Source organism: Cebus imitator, unplaced genomic scaffold, assembly GCF_001604975.1.
Source record: "Cebus imitator isolate Cc_AM_T3 unplaced genomic scaffold, Cebus_imitator-1.0 Scaffold112, whole genome shotgun sequence".
Taxonomy (NCBI): Eukaryota; Metazoa; Chordata; class Mammalia; order Primates; family Cebidae; genus Cebus; species Cebus imitator.
In genome coordinates, this window is record NW_016107427.1 from 5449294 (window position 1) to 5464921 (window position 15628).

Here is a 15628-nt window from a genome sequence, read left to right on the forward strand (position 1 = left end):
TTTTTTGAGACGGAGTCTTGCTCTGTCGCCTAGGGTGGAGTGTAGTGGCATGATCTTCGCTTACTGAAACCTCCACTTCCCGAGTGCCAACAATTCTCCACCTCAGCCTCCTGAGTAGCTGGGATTGCAGGCATCCGCCACCACACCTGGCTAATTTTTGTATTTTTAGTAGAGACAGGGTTTCACCACATTGGCCAGGCTGGTCTCGAACTCCTGACCTCGTGATCTGCCCACCTAGGTCTTCCAAAGTGCTGGGATAATTACAGGCATGAGTCACTGTGCCTGCCTATTGGTTTATTTCTGGGCAATAAAGACCAGAAAGAGGTCAGCATGGGCCAGAGGAAGGATGAAGGGAGCTGAGGAGTGAGCATAGTCCAGGGTACACTGGTGGTTCATGGAAGCAGGAACTCCACCCAGAGGCGAAGAGGTGACCTTCCAGAGAACTCTGAGGAAAAAGGAGGCATGGGTCATGCCAGGTCATGATGCTGACACAGGATCCTTTGGGTGCCGCTTCACCAGCTAGAAATTTCCACAGCTGGTAGTGCTCCTGCCCAGGCTTTGCTGGGCTCAGGGCTCACTGCTGGACTTGCTCCTCCCACTCAGCCCCAGCAGGCTGCATTAGGTTCATGCCTCTGGCCCAGATCTCACACCTGCCGAGGGTGAGCCAGGTATGCCAGCTGCTGTGGCAGGGCGGGCAGCTCCAGGTGCTGGCACAGCACTGGCTCCATGTGAGGCTGTGGCTGGACCAGGCGTACCACAAGCAGCTTCCACCTTGGGCACTGGCATCTAGATGAGGGGAAGATTGGGGTGTCTAAAATCTCAGAGACACCGGCCACTGTGGAGCCCCAAGGGGGTGACATGGTGGGTCACAGCTCTGGCTCAGGGAGTCCTGAGGACAAGGAATCTGAAGTTCTCTAAATGTGAACCCATGACTTGCCATACGGTAACTGTCAGAGAGAGCGGGGACGTTGGTTGTTAGTGATATTATAAAACTCCAAACTGTAAGATTTCAAAACAAGCAATTATTTTAGCAGAAAATGAGGGACCAGCTTCAAGTTTTCTTGTTAGGACTTGTTTCTAAACAGCTGAATAATTACTGTCGTCTATTTAGGATTTCCAGATGGTTTCTATATTTTCCTGCTTTCTTCAAAATTTCTCAGCCTCTTTACACTTGTCTCAAAGATTGCGATGAAATTTCTAATTGAATCATTGCATTTTCAACAAACATTTCTTAGAGGCCCACTCAGCTAAACTCTGACTGAGATGCAGAAAATCTCCTTGTGCTATTTTAAGAAGAAATGGGGTTTTATGTAATTTGGTAATATTAGGAATGTTTAACCATTGTATTTACAATGAAACCAATATTGGCACATCAAATACTGATTTGATGAGATGTCTGATTCTGGATAAAATAACAAATTCCATAATTTTCAATCAAATGATATTTTAAGCTGACATTAAATCACAAAATAGTAACATTTTGTGCTTTTTTTTTTTTTTACATGAGGACAATAGAATTTTTCATTCTTTTGCAGGAAACTTTAGTCCTATTGAGTCCACTGGAGTTTTTTTAAAATATATTTTTCTTTCAGAGCATTAAGCAAAAATGTACCTGGGTCTGGAAGTAGCCACAACAGTCACGTTGTCTTTTATAAATACTTGTCGCTATCTTTGTGTTTGGTGCCTACTGTGGGACAGAGGGGCCCAAGGCTGTGATTCCTCTTCTCAGTGTCACTGAGGCCCATACTGGCATCTGGCTACAGGTCTTCTGTGTTCCAGCACAAGGAACTGGTTCCAGTACAAGGAAAGTGAGGAAGTCCCAGCTCAACAGCTGATGAGTGAGGCCACCTGGGAGTCTTGCTTTTTCCAAATACAGCCTTACATTTCCTGTGCTCTCCATTCCATCTCCACCGGCTGTGTGTTACTAAGGGTTTCCTGAGGTCCTCATTGAGTACATGCTTTCTTTCCTTTGGAAGTTTGTTGCATTTTTACTTTTTTTTTTTTTTTTGATGGTCCATAATTCTGCTTTGATTGATAGCCATGTGCCTGTATGGACAAGTTCCAGCACAGTTATGTTCCCGTTCCCCTCAATACATTATAATTCCTGAAGACTGGTTGTCATGGAATCCTGAGGCGAGGGAACCACCCAAGGTCAGGAGTTCAAGACTAGCCTGGCCAACATGGCAAAATGTTACCTCTACAAAAAATACAATTAGCTGGGCATGGTGGTGGGCACCTGTAATCCCAGCTACTCAGGAGATTGAGGGAAGAGAATCACTTGAACCCGGGATGCGGAGGTTGCAGTGATCACAGCACGGCATTCCAGCCTGGGCCACAGGGTAAGATTCCATCTCAAAATAAATAAATAAATAAATAGACTTAAATACATAGAACTAGATAGAAAAATAAGTATGGCTAGATAAAAGGATGTAGATATATAGCTAAATAGAGATGTAAATAGTGTAGAGATAGAGAAGGATAGACAGATACACATAGATCTCGGTGACAGACACACAGATGGATAAGAATATGTACATATTAATAGACATATAGATACAGATATTTCCTGTTCAGTAGAATGTGACCTCTCTGAAAACAAGGGATTTTTTGTCTGTTTTCATCGCTGTAGCATTCCCAGCATCTAGAGCCCACCTGCTCTGGGTTGGATGCCTGCCTGTGGGCTCGGCCGGCACCTGGGATGCAGCCCTCACACACCCACGCTGGACCGCAACTGCCTGCTCTCCAGTCCTCGTCCCCGCGGCGCTGCGAGCTCCATGGGGCAGGCCTCTACACCCCTACTCATTGTGATCCTGTATCTCTCACTCGATATGAGCTGACAAACTATGCATATGTACAAAATGTTCCTGAACTAAAAGGGTCACTTTTTCAAATCTTTGCACAAATGTCACCTTAAAAGTAGGGTCTTTCTGGGAATGCTGTTTAAAAAATAAAACTAGTGTGCTCCCTCACCCAGAACGTTTTCCCCTTTAATTTTCTCCAAAATATTTATGGCTGCACTACACATTTCCTTGTCTGTCCCCAGTGAGATCAGGGGCTCTATCTTGTCCTTTCCCTGAAAAGTACTTGCCACATGGGTGTTCAAAAAAGGTTTGTTGAATGAAAGACTGAAATAGAATATCAAAATACATCTGAGGAATCATTAGAAAGCTTCAGTGATTTTTAAAATAAATATTTATTAATAAAGTATTTAAAATTTTAAAATAAATATTTATAAATACATATACAAATAATTTTTAAATGCTTAATTAAAAAATTAAAGTGTAATAACAACTTTACATTGATGCTCTCTTTATGTTGATGTACCTCTCTCTATAGTTTGGATTTAGCTGGTGAAATTTTGTCAAGCTCTGTGAGGCACTCCCCAGGAATCAGCTCCCTTGTTACCCGTAAGAAGCTGCTGATCGACGTTAACGACCCCCAAGTCTGGAAGGAGAACTGAGAGGAGGCTGGATCACAAGGTAAGAAGACACATCTTTCTTTCTCAGGTCTGGTTTGCACTAATAGCTCTAGCAGCCTTGCACAGATGACTGATCCTGTGCCTGGGCCTGACACGTTCTCAGTAGATGTCTCCTGAATGAAAACATCTCCATAAAAATAGCGTTCTTCAATGTCCTTCAGAAACACGGGTTTCATCAATTAAGTGTGAGGCTCATTTATAAGGTATAAACCTTACCAAACCAAATGCAGGAAATATGATCACAGACGTGCTGTTACAGGAGAGGCTTGCTGGTACCATAAAGTTTGCAAAAGATCTGTGGCTTTAGAGGGAGGCAGGGCTAAGTGGAACGTGGAGACCACACATGTTTGAGATAGGGTCTGTCTTAGCAAACGTGGCTGGCTGTCTCACCAGCGTGGACATGTGCCACAGCTCAGGGGTGCCCTGCTGTCTCTGTCGGGTGCTGGAGACCCAGTCTGCAAGCCTGCAGCACTCTGTTGGGCATTCTGGAAGCACTTGCTGAGTGCGTCTTTCCACACGGCCCAGAGACTCCCGTTAAGGTCTTTAGTTTAACCTTAATGAATGCTCCAGACAATAAATACGAGTTCCTGTGCAAGATGTCAATTTACCAGGCTCTTGCCAAATTTCTCTGTCTTTTATTTAAAAAAAAAAAAGAATAATACTATTTTTGGAGGCTACATGTTTACATTTAGAGTTTAAAATACGGACTACATTGTAAAGGGATACATTGAAAGATGGTTTGGTAGTTTACTTTTTTCCCTTTGATATGTAGCACATGTTAAAAACCGCAATGGCTTGCACAGTGCACACACTGCACTCCCTGCCGGCCAGCCTGCTGGAATTGGCATGAACATGTTCACCTTCTGCCTGAACCCAGGCAGAGCGGGCTCTTAGCCACGGCCATCCTTTGAGGCGCAGGCACCTGTCTGCTGTGGGAAGCTGCGCAGAGGCTCCGGGCGGGAGAGCTGCCCTGTCCTCTTCCTCTCCCTCCCTCGTCCTATTGTCCCTTTCTGCCAGTCCCTCCAGTTTTCCTTTCCTCCCTGTGAGCGTCCTTTTCCTCCAGAGACCTTGACACAGACGGGGGAGAGAGAGAGCCTTGTCTTTTGCTATTTATACCACAGGGTCCATTTTATTTTCTGGTTTGGATTTTGGACTCAAGTTTTGGTGTCTTCCTGTTGGAGAGAATGTATCTGGGTGACTCTGAGCGAGGGGAGATGGTGTCCCTTCCTCAGCTTGCTTGAGGCACCTCTCTGCTTTCAAATCTTCCTCACCACACTGAACTTCAAAAAGGAGGGGATTGAACATACATGGCTTTCTTTTTCTTCTTTTTGAGACAGAATCTGGCTCTGTCATCCCTGCTATAGTGCAGTGATACCACTGATCTTGACTCGCTGCATCCTTAGACTCCCAGGCTCAAGCAATTCCCTTTCCTTGACTTCACAAGCAGCTGGAATTACAGGTGCACCACGAGCCTGGTTATTTTTTTTTTAATTTTAATTTTTTGTAGAGACAGAGCCTCACTATGTTGTCCAGGCTAATTTCAAACTCCTAGCCTCAAGTGATCCTCCCACCATGGCCTCCCAAAGTGCTGGGATTACAGGCATGAGCCACCACACTTAGCAAATATATGGTTCTTTAAAGCCCTTTATAGCTCCATTTTTGGGGCTGCCACGAGTCTCTTTTGTACACTCTGAGGAGAGTGAGGAGGGAGGTGGAGAATAACGTGAGGAGGGGGAGGGGCAGTTTCTGCTGTGTGACCCCCACAGTCTGCCCAGGCCCTTCTGAGGATCTGGGATACCTTTCCTGGGCCTTGTGGCCCTCCCCACCCAGGAGCCAGCCCTGGGCACCGACTGTGACTTCTCCGTGGCCCAGTACAAGGAAGAAGCCTTCAAGTAGATTGGGAGCAGCACATTAGATGTGTAAGCACAATTGCTCTTCCTTTCACATATCCTCATCGGCATCATATTTTCTTTGTGTGTATGTGTGTGTGTGTAAAATTGCGGTAAAATGTACACGACATACAATTTGCCTTTTTTTTTTTTTTAAGATAAAATGTCAATTTGTCACCCAGGCTGGAGTGCAATGGTGCAATCTGGTCTCACTGCAACCTCTGCCTCCTGGGTTCAAGTGATTCTCTTGCCCCAGCCTCCCTAGTAGCTGGGATTACAGGTGCTCATAACCAGGCTCAGCTAATTTTTGTATTTCTAGTAGAGATGGGGTTTGTGACCAGGCTGGTCTTGAACTCCGGACCTTAAGCGATCTGCCCGCCTCAGCCTCCCAAAGTGTTTGGATTAGAGGCATGAGCCACCAAGCCTGGCCCTGCAATTTACCTCTTTCACCACTTTCAAGTGTAGGCTCTGTGGCAGTAAGGGCATTCCCTTTGACAGTGCAGCCCCACAATCCTGTGTACATTATTTTTCACATGTGCTTTCCAATTAATAATTTCCTGCATTCTTTCTGCCATAGGGGATAGTTCTGGGCCATGATGAGCCTTCAAAATAAACAGGAGGTGTGGGTGAAACGGCCCTGCTGGCAACTCGAGAACTCGGGTCCAAGCGGCCGGTTCCACTAGGTCGTGACTCCTCAGTGCCAGCAGAGGGCGCGAGCGGACCGACCCTGGCGCGCCGTTGCCGTCCGCTCCCCGCGGCAGTGCTGACCTCGGAGTAGCGCTGGTCCGCAGCAGGTGCAGCGCGCGAGTCGGCACGCGCGAGCAAGAGGGCCGGGTGACGTGAGGAACCCTGCAGCCCAGCAACGTGGGAGCTGTTTAATTTTTTCGCCAATTTTCATAGGTGAAAGGAATCCTCAAGGAACAATCCTTCTCCCCTCTTTCCCAGCTCACCCTGTTTTGTGCTTCAGAGCTCTTCTGGTTCCGGGGGCAGTTAGCAGCATTTTTGGGGTATTTTAAACCGGATGGGCGGTTCTGGGGTATCCAGCGCCACCCAAGGCAGGCAGAGGCCCCTGGTGTGCTGCCAGTGTTGCTATGAAATTTGACTGAGAGACAGTCAGGAAATGAGAGGGCATTTCTTGACTCTGGAATGGTGTGGAGCAAGTCATAACTACCTAGAGATGGGTATGGCTGGGGACGCTAAATGTTTCTCCATGGCCCCTGCCATCACTCATGACATTACTTAGAGAAGACATAGAAATCAGGGCTTCCAGTCTTCACGTTTCTGACGTGGACCTAGCTATGAAGAGCAGAACACTCCACTTGCAGGGAGACTAGCTAGGTGGTAGCCATGCCCATTGTCCACAGGCAGCTAGGATATTTTTAGCAAACAAGAGTAAAAGGAAGAATTCTTTAGGAAATGAAACTCTGGCAATTATAGCCACAGAGAGTCAGATAAAAACAGGCAGATATTGTCAATGAAGAAATTTTTTAAAAAATCTATTATTTTCCAACCTGATGACCTAGAATTAGTTAAAAAGAAAACTCCACTTAAAAACAAAAATGACAAAAACCAAAATCTAACCCAAAAAAGCCCCATGATCCTTAGGAAACCTTTGCTAGAAAACAACTCATTATCTAACAGGTTTTTAAAAAGCATTTTCTCTCCTCAACAGTGAAAAAGTACTTTCTCTCCTTGACCATTCACTACTCCTGTCTATGAACAATTTCAGGAATTAAAAGCAAAAACCTAAAAACAAACACAAAGACCCTCTTCTAGCTTGCTTTTTATCATCTTTCTTCTTGTGCTGCACTTTATTTTACAGGTCATCTTGCTTTGATATTAGCAAAAATACATTGAACTTGACAGTCTCTTTCTCTCCTATCTCTAGCTAAAAAATAAGTTCTCTTATGCAAATGAATGCCTTATGTCTGACTTTCTTGGGTCTCTGTAATGGGGTTGCTGGCATTTCTTTGACCTCCTAGTAGAATAATTAGGTGCTCTAGTTACCAAGCAACAGAATGTCGGGTGACACAGGAGCAGAGAGTGCTGGGCAGACACGGGAAAGATGGAGCCTGCCTCCTGGAGAGCCCGAACCAGGCACTGTGGCTCTGTGGGGACACTGAGCCTCCTGCCATCAAGGCTGATGCTTTCAGGTAGCCAGCTTGGCCCCACCACCCCCAGACTGGGTGCAGATCGGATGCCTACCCATCCTGAATCCCTGTGGACCTGATTACATGCAGTGACCATTTGAAGAATTCAGTCACGTCTTCACCATCAAGAACGCTCAGAGCCCTTGGTCCTGGGGAAGAGGCATCACCTGTCCATGTCTCTGGTGTTAAAATTTTGATGTGGCCGAGGGGGACTGACTCCATGCACTTGGGGCTCTGAATGGTGAGTTTTATGTTTCAGACTGCAAAACCCCTAACGAGGAAAAAATCTATATGGTAGCATGGGAAGATTTTCTCCACCTTCAAAATTTTGTCTTGTAAAACCTAGTAAATTCTTGAAGTGGCGCATCAACAAAAGAAGGACATTATGCAAAGATGTGTGGATAGGGATATTGTCCCAACATGTCCATGTGTTTAGGGGAAAACCCCAAGACCCTAATGCTGTATCCTAGAATGTCCGCTATGAATTTTCCTGGTGTTAAGATTATGTGATTATGAGTCGCTTCTAATTATTGTAATACATTTTAATATTTTTTCATATTATCTACAGCTGATATTTCCTTTACATTAGAAAACATAAACATGTAAGATGTACCTGTGTACACATGTGTGTATGTGTTGTATGTGTGTATGTACGTGTGTGCATATTTGCATAATGTCCTGGGGTTTGCTTTCGAAAATGTCATCGTCTTTATAAAAATGAGTCATTATCACCTAAAATCTGCTTATTCCTCCAGGGAAAAATGGAAAAACTCCCTTCTGAGCAGGGACCTGAGTTACTTTGATAACTGCTAGGGCTTCCCCACAGCCCTGAGGTTTGGAAGGCAGGCATCTTCTTCTTAGCCCTGTGATCCACCTGCTGCATTTTCGGTCCCTCCCCGGAACTCAGATTTCTCAGCTGCAATTCATTGTGATAAGAGGCAACATTGACTGGGCTCTTATGTCTCCACCTGCTACATACTTCTCTCATTAGTTCTTGCACCGAGCCTGAGAGGGAAGCTCTGCCATCATCTCCGTTTTTCCAAAGATAAGACAAAGTCGCAGATGTGGCCAAGACCCCTGCATCCATACCAGCCACCCTGCCCCTTCTAAATGGGGTGGCGGGGCACACCCCAGGGCTGTGTAGACTTACAAAATCAATTGTACTGAAGAGTTTCTTGGGAATTAAGTAGCATACTGAGAGTAGTTATTTAAAATACATTGAACATTTCAATGCATCAAGTAGAGTACACATGCTTGGCCCTTTCTAGATCTGAGTGAGAAGGCTGCCTTCTTATGTGACCTGGTTGGATGCACAGGGGGTAAGACATCCTACCGAGACATAGCCTCTGGCCCAGGCTTCAGTCAGTGGGTTGCCTCTTGCTGTCTGGGCACAGATCTGGCCTGTGTGGATGTGAGAGGCCGAGGCTGACACGTAGGCTCATGGCGGAGAGACTGAAACGAGTACAGCCCAGACAAAGTCAGAGGTGACCCTGGGAGAAACTCCAGTCATCCAATCATCTGTCTCCTCTGTGGCTGTCTTGGTGCAAAATCCCTGCTGTGTTGGTGCCACGGCCTACCACTTATGTCCCTGGAATAGGGAATGTATTCATTTACATTCATACTCAAGAACATGACTGGTGTAGTATGTTTTCCTGGCAGTCTGTTTTGAAAAGTTTCGTGGGAATCATTTTAACTAGCAGCCACTCTAGAACAATAATAGGAAAGCCATGTTAGTGTCAGTTTATCCTAGACACACGCAGAACCACGGGTCTTTCTAAGGATGATGACTGCGCAGGCTTTAGACACGTGGCATGTTGAGATGGAGTGATGGTAGGTGAAGCCCTAAGCAGTGTGGTGGAGAGAAGTTTGGAAAAAGCATCTGGAATGCTGAATTCTCATCGCCACTAGTCACGGCATGACTTCACGTGATCACAACAACTCTAAAATGCTCCTCACCTCAGGCTTCTGACTAATTGTAACAACTCTGTCCTTTTTTGATGGTCATACATTTAGAAGCAAGACAACTTTGCAGCTGTTCTTCCCTTACTAGATCACACAGTCTTCCTTTTTTTTTTTTTGAGATGGTCTCACTGTCACCCAGGCTGGAGTGCACTGGTGCAATCTTGGCTCACTACAACCTCCACCTCCCAGGCTCAAGCAATCCTCCTGCCTTAGCCTCCTGAGTAGCCGGGACTATGCCTGCCACCACGCCCGGCTAGTTTTTGTATTTTTAGTAGAGACACGGTTTCACCATGTTGGCCAGGTTGGTCTTGAACTCCTGACCTCAGGTGATCTGCCCACCTCAGCCTCCCAAAGTGCTGGGATTACAGGCATCAGCCACCAGGCTCAGTTGAGATCATGTAGTCTTTCTGCTCCAGGCTGTGACATTCTGTGGTAACTTCTAGTAGATCTCTGCTCAGACCCAGGCACTCATTTATTCAGTCAACAAACGTTTATTGAACTAGAAACATGAAGTGAAAGACAGTTCTCTGCCTTTAATGATTTCATCTCTTAGCAGAGATGCCCGCAGCCCTCTAGACGCAATGATACTTTGTGTCTAGACACAACGACCAGCATTCCAGATGCTTCTGTGCTGAGACACTCTGGGGACCATTAGAAACCGTGGACTTGCATCTTCTAAAACCTTAATCCCCATGACTTTAGGACACCGGGAGAGAGACTTTCACCTTTTGGATAAAATCACTCCTAACAGTTAGCAAGGCCTCCAAACACCACCGCATGCTAAGGGTCCCAGATTCCTACAGCCTGTTGCCCAGTTCTGTGTGTAACGGAGAGTGGGGACTTCGGTCAGGGTTCAATAGAATTATGTTTGGACTAAACACGTCTCTGTGGGTTTGGAGTTGGCCTGGCTGCGTCAGAGGGGAACGCAAATGAGGTTTAAATGATGTGCATTAGAAATCTCCCTTCCCCTTCGTCTGCTTTTGCTCATCACTAATCTCATTTCTTGCTCTCACGCCCATCGTCGTCCTGGCATCAGCTTAGCAGAACAATGTCTGTGAAATTAAATTCACAGCAGCCTTGGAGGCCGATTCGGAATCTAGTCCTGATGTCGTCTGGAGCCTGGGCTGCAGCTGAGGTGGAAGCCCTGCAGGAAGCAGAGCGGGGGCAGCAAGGCCACTTGTAGACAGGCCTTGTGAACCCCGTCTCGCACTGGGGAGCGCGGCAGGAGGCTGAGCTCTGTGCCGAGAAACTCTGGGGACCGTTAGAAACCCTGGACTTGCTGCTTCTGGAATCTTAACCCCCATGACCTAAGGACCCCAGGAGAGAGACTTCCACATTTTGGATAAAATCACTCCTGACAGGTAGCAAGTCGCTTCTGAACACCACCACATTAGCTAAGAGCCCAGGATTCCTACAGCCTGTTCCCCAGACCTTTGCAGTCTACCAAGGTTCTTGGGGCATGACAATCTCCAACACCCATGAATTTTACCCGCCTCCCCTTTTCGTGTACCAGCTGAATAATTTGGCTTGTGTAAAACTGGATGACAAAAGGTGACTGTTTTGAGCCTTTTGGGCACTGAGGGCATAACAGGCCTTTTAATTCCTGAGAAAATTGCTGGTTCTATACAAAATATACTGTACCATTCACGTCTCAGCAGAGCCATTCCTATTCTGACATTGCTTCCTTTCAGATTCGACATACAGTATGTAAATGTGAGCTGGCAACCAAAGCCTCCTTTCTAAAATCGAGACTGTTAATATTTCCCTTTTAGGACTGTCACCTCCTTCAGATGGGAAATTACTGTCAACTTTCCTGCTGCCTAGCAGTGGGTAACTGAGCTTTTCCTCACATTTGTTCAAAGGAAATATTATACCAGGGACCATTTCTAGAAATACATCTGTATTTAAAAATCATTATCAGCGAAAGTGGGCATCAAAAGTCATTGGCCGTGCTCTGTTCACATCGAGTGGTCGGCACACAGGTTCAACATGTTTCCATTGTGTGTGAACTTGGTAACTCTTGGTCTATTTTAGAAGGCTTTAGTTCAGTGTAATTACTACGGTTTCTAAAGGAGTTTCCGTGTAATTACCAAGTAGTTTATTTCATGGTAACTATGCAATTAACTTGTCTCACTTCTTTAAGTGGAACATACTATAATTCCAATACAAATGGTTGGATGCTAGTGTTTCCAACCATACTTTAAAACATCTGTGTTTTAAGTGATGCCTTCATTTTTCCTCTTACCTTTCTTCAAATAACAACTCTGGTTTAGTTATTATTATTATTATTTTAGAGCCAAGAAAGGTAAGATTGCCAAAATTTTATTGGGCAGCCTCAAATTATCAAGATACCTTTGGGGAAATTAAAAAAAAAATACAACGGTAGTTAAATGATCCACACCAATGAATGCTGGTCAGGGTCTTTAAAGAATCTCTCGAGGTCTGATAGAAATCAAGAAGAGAAGCCAGGAGAAAATGGATACATATGTATTTACTTTTCATTATGTCGGAATTAGCTTTAGGAGGCAATTTGCTAGATTTGCCTTTTCTGCTGGAAAGGTGAGGGTGGCATTTGGAGAGCGTCCCAGGGATATTCCTGCTGATTGTTTAAGGCACAGGTCGGGCAGATGGGGCTGGATTGCAATAAAAGGCTTTGAAAAGTGGAAGCTACCCCAATGTTAATTACAACCCAGAGGAAAGTGGAAAGTGTCAGCTCATAGAGTTTTTTTTTTAAATATCCTTTTAATTGTTCCTGCCTGTAGAAACAGCTGGGAGGGCAATTATATGGCCCATTGAAATGACTGATGAATTAAAAGCAAACCAATTTACCTGTCGAACTGTGGGGCCAAGGCCAAACTTGGGCATACTTCTGACTCATCTGATTTCATCAGTCCATTTCTCCATTCATCTTTCCAAACACCCAAGACACACGAATACCTAGGCACTGGAGCAAAGAAGATAACACCCCCGCCCTTGAAGATCTTACAGCCCTGTGTGGGAGGCAATTGGAATGACAGGCAATTAGATTACAGCAAGAGAGCACCATGGTGGCGTGAACAGTCCTGCTATGAAAACACATTCACTTGCATTCTACAGATAGTCTACATTCTGCAAACAGAGCATCTCCTCTGCACCGGGTGCTATTTAGGCCCTGGAAATGCAGCAGAGAGAGACCCGTGAAATTCCCATCCTCATGGTACCTACATTCCAGTGGGAACACGGAAAATAAACAAATCCCAAATAAACATGCACACTGATTGCATGCGATGATGTGTTCTCCGTTCCACAAAAGGACAGCGAAAAGGGCTTGGGAAAACAAGCAGCCATGTTGGCTGTGGGGGCCAGGGAGGGCCTCTCAAGGAAGAGGCCAAGGTGGGTAGATCACAAGGTCAAGAGATTGAGACCATCCTGGCCCACATGAAGAAATCCCGTCTCTACTAATAATACAACAATTAGCCGGGCATGGTGGTGTGCACCTGTAATTCCAGCTATTCGGGAGGCTGAGGCAGAAGAATCGCCTGAATCCATGAGGTGGAGGTTGCAGTGAGTGGAGATTGCGCCGCTGCACTCCAGCCTGGTGACAGAGTGAGACTCTGTTTTCAAAGAAAAGAAAGAAAAAAAGAAGCGTTTGAGCAGAGACACCATCATAAAGTCAGGACTTGGGCCCTGGGAAGCTCTGAAGAAACCAGGGTCTCCGCAGGGGGCTCAGCAAGTGCACAGCACAGAGGCCGCTGTTCCAGAACAGTAAGGCTGGATGGGAGCCTCTGGGAATGAGGCCGGAGAGGCTGCACTGGAGCCTCGGGAGCATCACAGGGAGCTGGTGGGTGAACTACTGTTTGTTTTTTCTGCATGAGATAGGAAGTCATGGGAAGATTTGGGGTAAGGGAAAGGCGAGATCTGATTTTGTGTTTTAAATGGAAAGTGTTACTCTCTGGCTGTTGTGTCGAAAGCAGAACATAGATGGGACAAGAAGGGAGGGCAGTGAACAGTCTACAGTAGCCCCTCTTACCCCAGGGGAGGGCTTGCAAGATCCCAGGTGGATGTCTGATGCCACAGATAGTACTGAACCCTGTATAGACTATGGCTTGTCTGATGGATACCTATGATAAACCTTAACTTAAAAATTAGACACGGTAAAAGGTTAACAATAACTAATAATAAAATAAAACACCTGTAACAACAGACTGTAACAAAAGTAAGATCAGGGTGATTTGGACACAAGCATTGTGATACCCCAACAGTCCATCTGATCGCTGAGACAGCTACTAAGTGACGAACAGGTGTACAGTGCAAACAGCGTGGGGATGCTGGACAAAGGGAGAGCTCACATCCCAGGCAGGATAGAGCGAGATGGTGAGAGATTTCATCAGGCTACTCAGAATGATGCATCATTTAAAACTGAATGGATTGTTTATTTCTGGGATATCCATATGATATTTTCAGACCACAGTCAACTGTGGGTCACTGAAAGTATGGAAAGTAATACTGCAGATAAGGGGACCACTCGTCTAGAATATTCCAGGTGAAGGATGAAGCCGGCTTAGGCTTAGGGATTTTTGGTGGAGGCTGCACAGAGTGCAAAGTAACCTCTGAACAGTGTTTGAATGTAGAACCAGTGGTCTTCCCCACTGAGCTGCAGGTACAGAGTGGGGAGGCAATGAACGTCCCTAGGATTTGGGCTTGAGCAGTCAGAAAATCGGATTTGCTGGAGTAGGGATGACCTTGGGAGTAGCTGGGCTGGAGGTGATGAACCAAGGCTCATCTTCGGGGCCACTATGTCTGAGATGTGTGTCTGGTATCCTTGTGGAGACACTGGGGAGGAGCTGGACACAGGACTCTTGAGATGGGAAGGATGATTGAGGTGCTGATATGATCTGGCTGTGTCTCCACCCACATTTCATTTTGAATAGTAGCTCCCACAATCCCCATGTGTTGTGGGAAGGACCTGGTGGGAGGTCATTGAATCATGGGGTGGGTTTTTCCCATGTTCTTGTGATAGTGAATAAGTCTCAAGAGACCTGATGGTTTTATAAAGGGCAGTTCCCTCTGCACATGTTCTCTTGCCTGCCACCATGTAAGATGTGCCTTTGCTCCTTCTTTGCCTTCTGCCATGATTGTGAGGCCTCCCCAGCCATGTGGAACTGTGAGCCCATTAAGCCTCCTTTTCTTTATAAATCACCCAGACTCGGGTATGTCTTTATCAGCAGCATGAGGATAGACTAATACAGCTGGTAAGAGGAATTAGGGCACTTTTAGCTCTCAGGAGGTATTTAGGATGGTGAGACTGTGTAAACTCACCAAGAGAACAGGAGTAGGAAGAGGGGAGATCTGAGGACTGAGCCAGAGGTGCCTCAGGTTCACAACCTGGCAAAGGAGGAGTGGGACTCGGTGAATGAGACTGAGATGTAGATGGGGGCAGGGGGGCGGAGAGGAGACTGGGGAACCTGATGGCAAGGGAGGCAAGGAAGGAAATGCTGAAAAGGGAGGGGTGATTAACCACGTCCCAGGCACCGAGAAGTCAAGGAAGTTGGGAGCACGGCCCCAGGCTAGGCAAGGCAGTCACTGTCATTCCTGACAATATTCCAGAGGAGTGTTTGGGACTAAAACCCACATGAGGTAGGGTCAACAGACCATGGGTCAGGGGAGCTGAAGAGTCAGAGACAGCAACATAGACCACTATTTTGGGGAGTTTTACTATAAATAGGAGCAGAGAAATAAGTGGGGTGGAGGTGAGCACGAGGCCAAGTAAGATTTCTTTTTAAGAAGGGAGATTCCGGCATGTGTGTGGTTAAAGGAGTGATTCCTTGGAGAAGTAGGGCTGGGGAGAAGAGTGAGGGAATGGCTGTGAGGCACAGGTGAGAGGAGGGACACAGAGCCCCAGAGAGGGGTCGACAGGACCAGCTCTACCAGGAAAGACTGCCACGTTCATGGGTGCAGAGCCAGAGGGGAGGCAGTGAAGGTGGAGACACAGAGCAGAAGGAAGCTCAGAAAGGCGTGGGGCATGCGTAGAGTCACAGAAAAGGGTGGCGCCCGGCCAGCTTGCACCCCCTGCCTGCTGCCTCCAACTCGGTGCTGTGGTTTCAAGGGCTCTCTGTCTCCAAATTCGGCAATGTCTACCTTTCTTCTCCTTTTTCTTTTTTTTTTTTTTT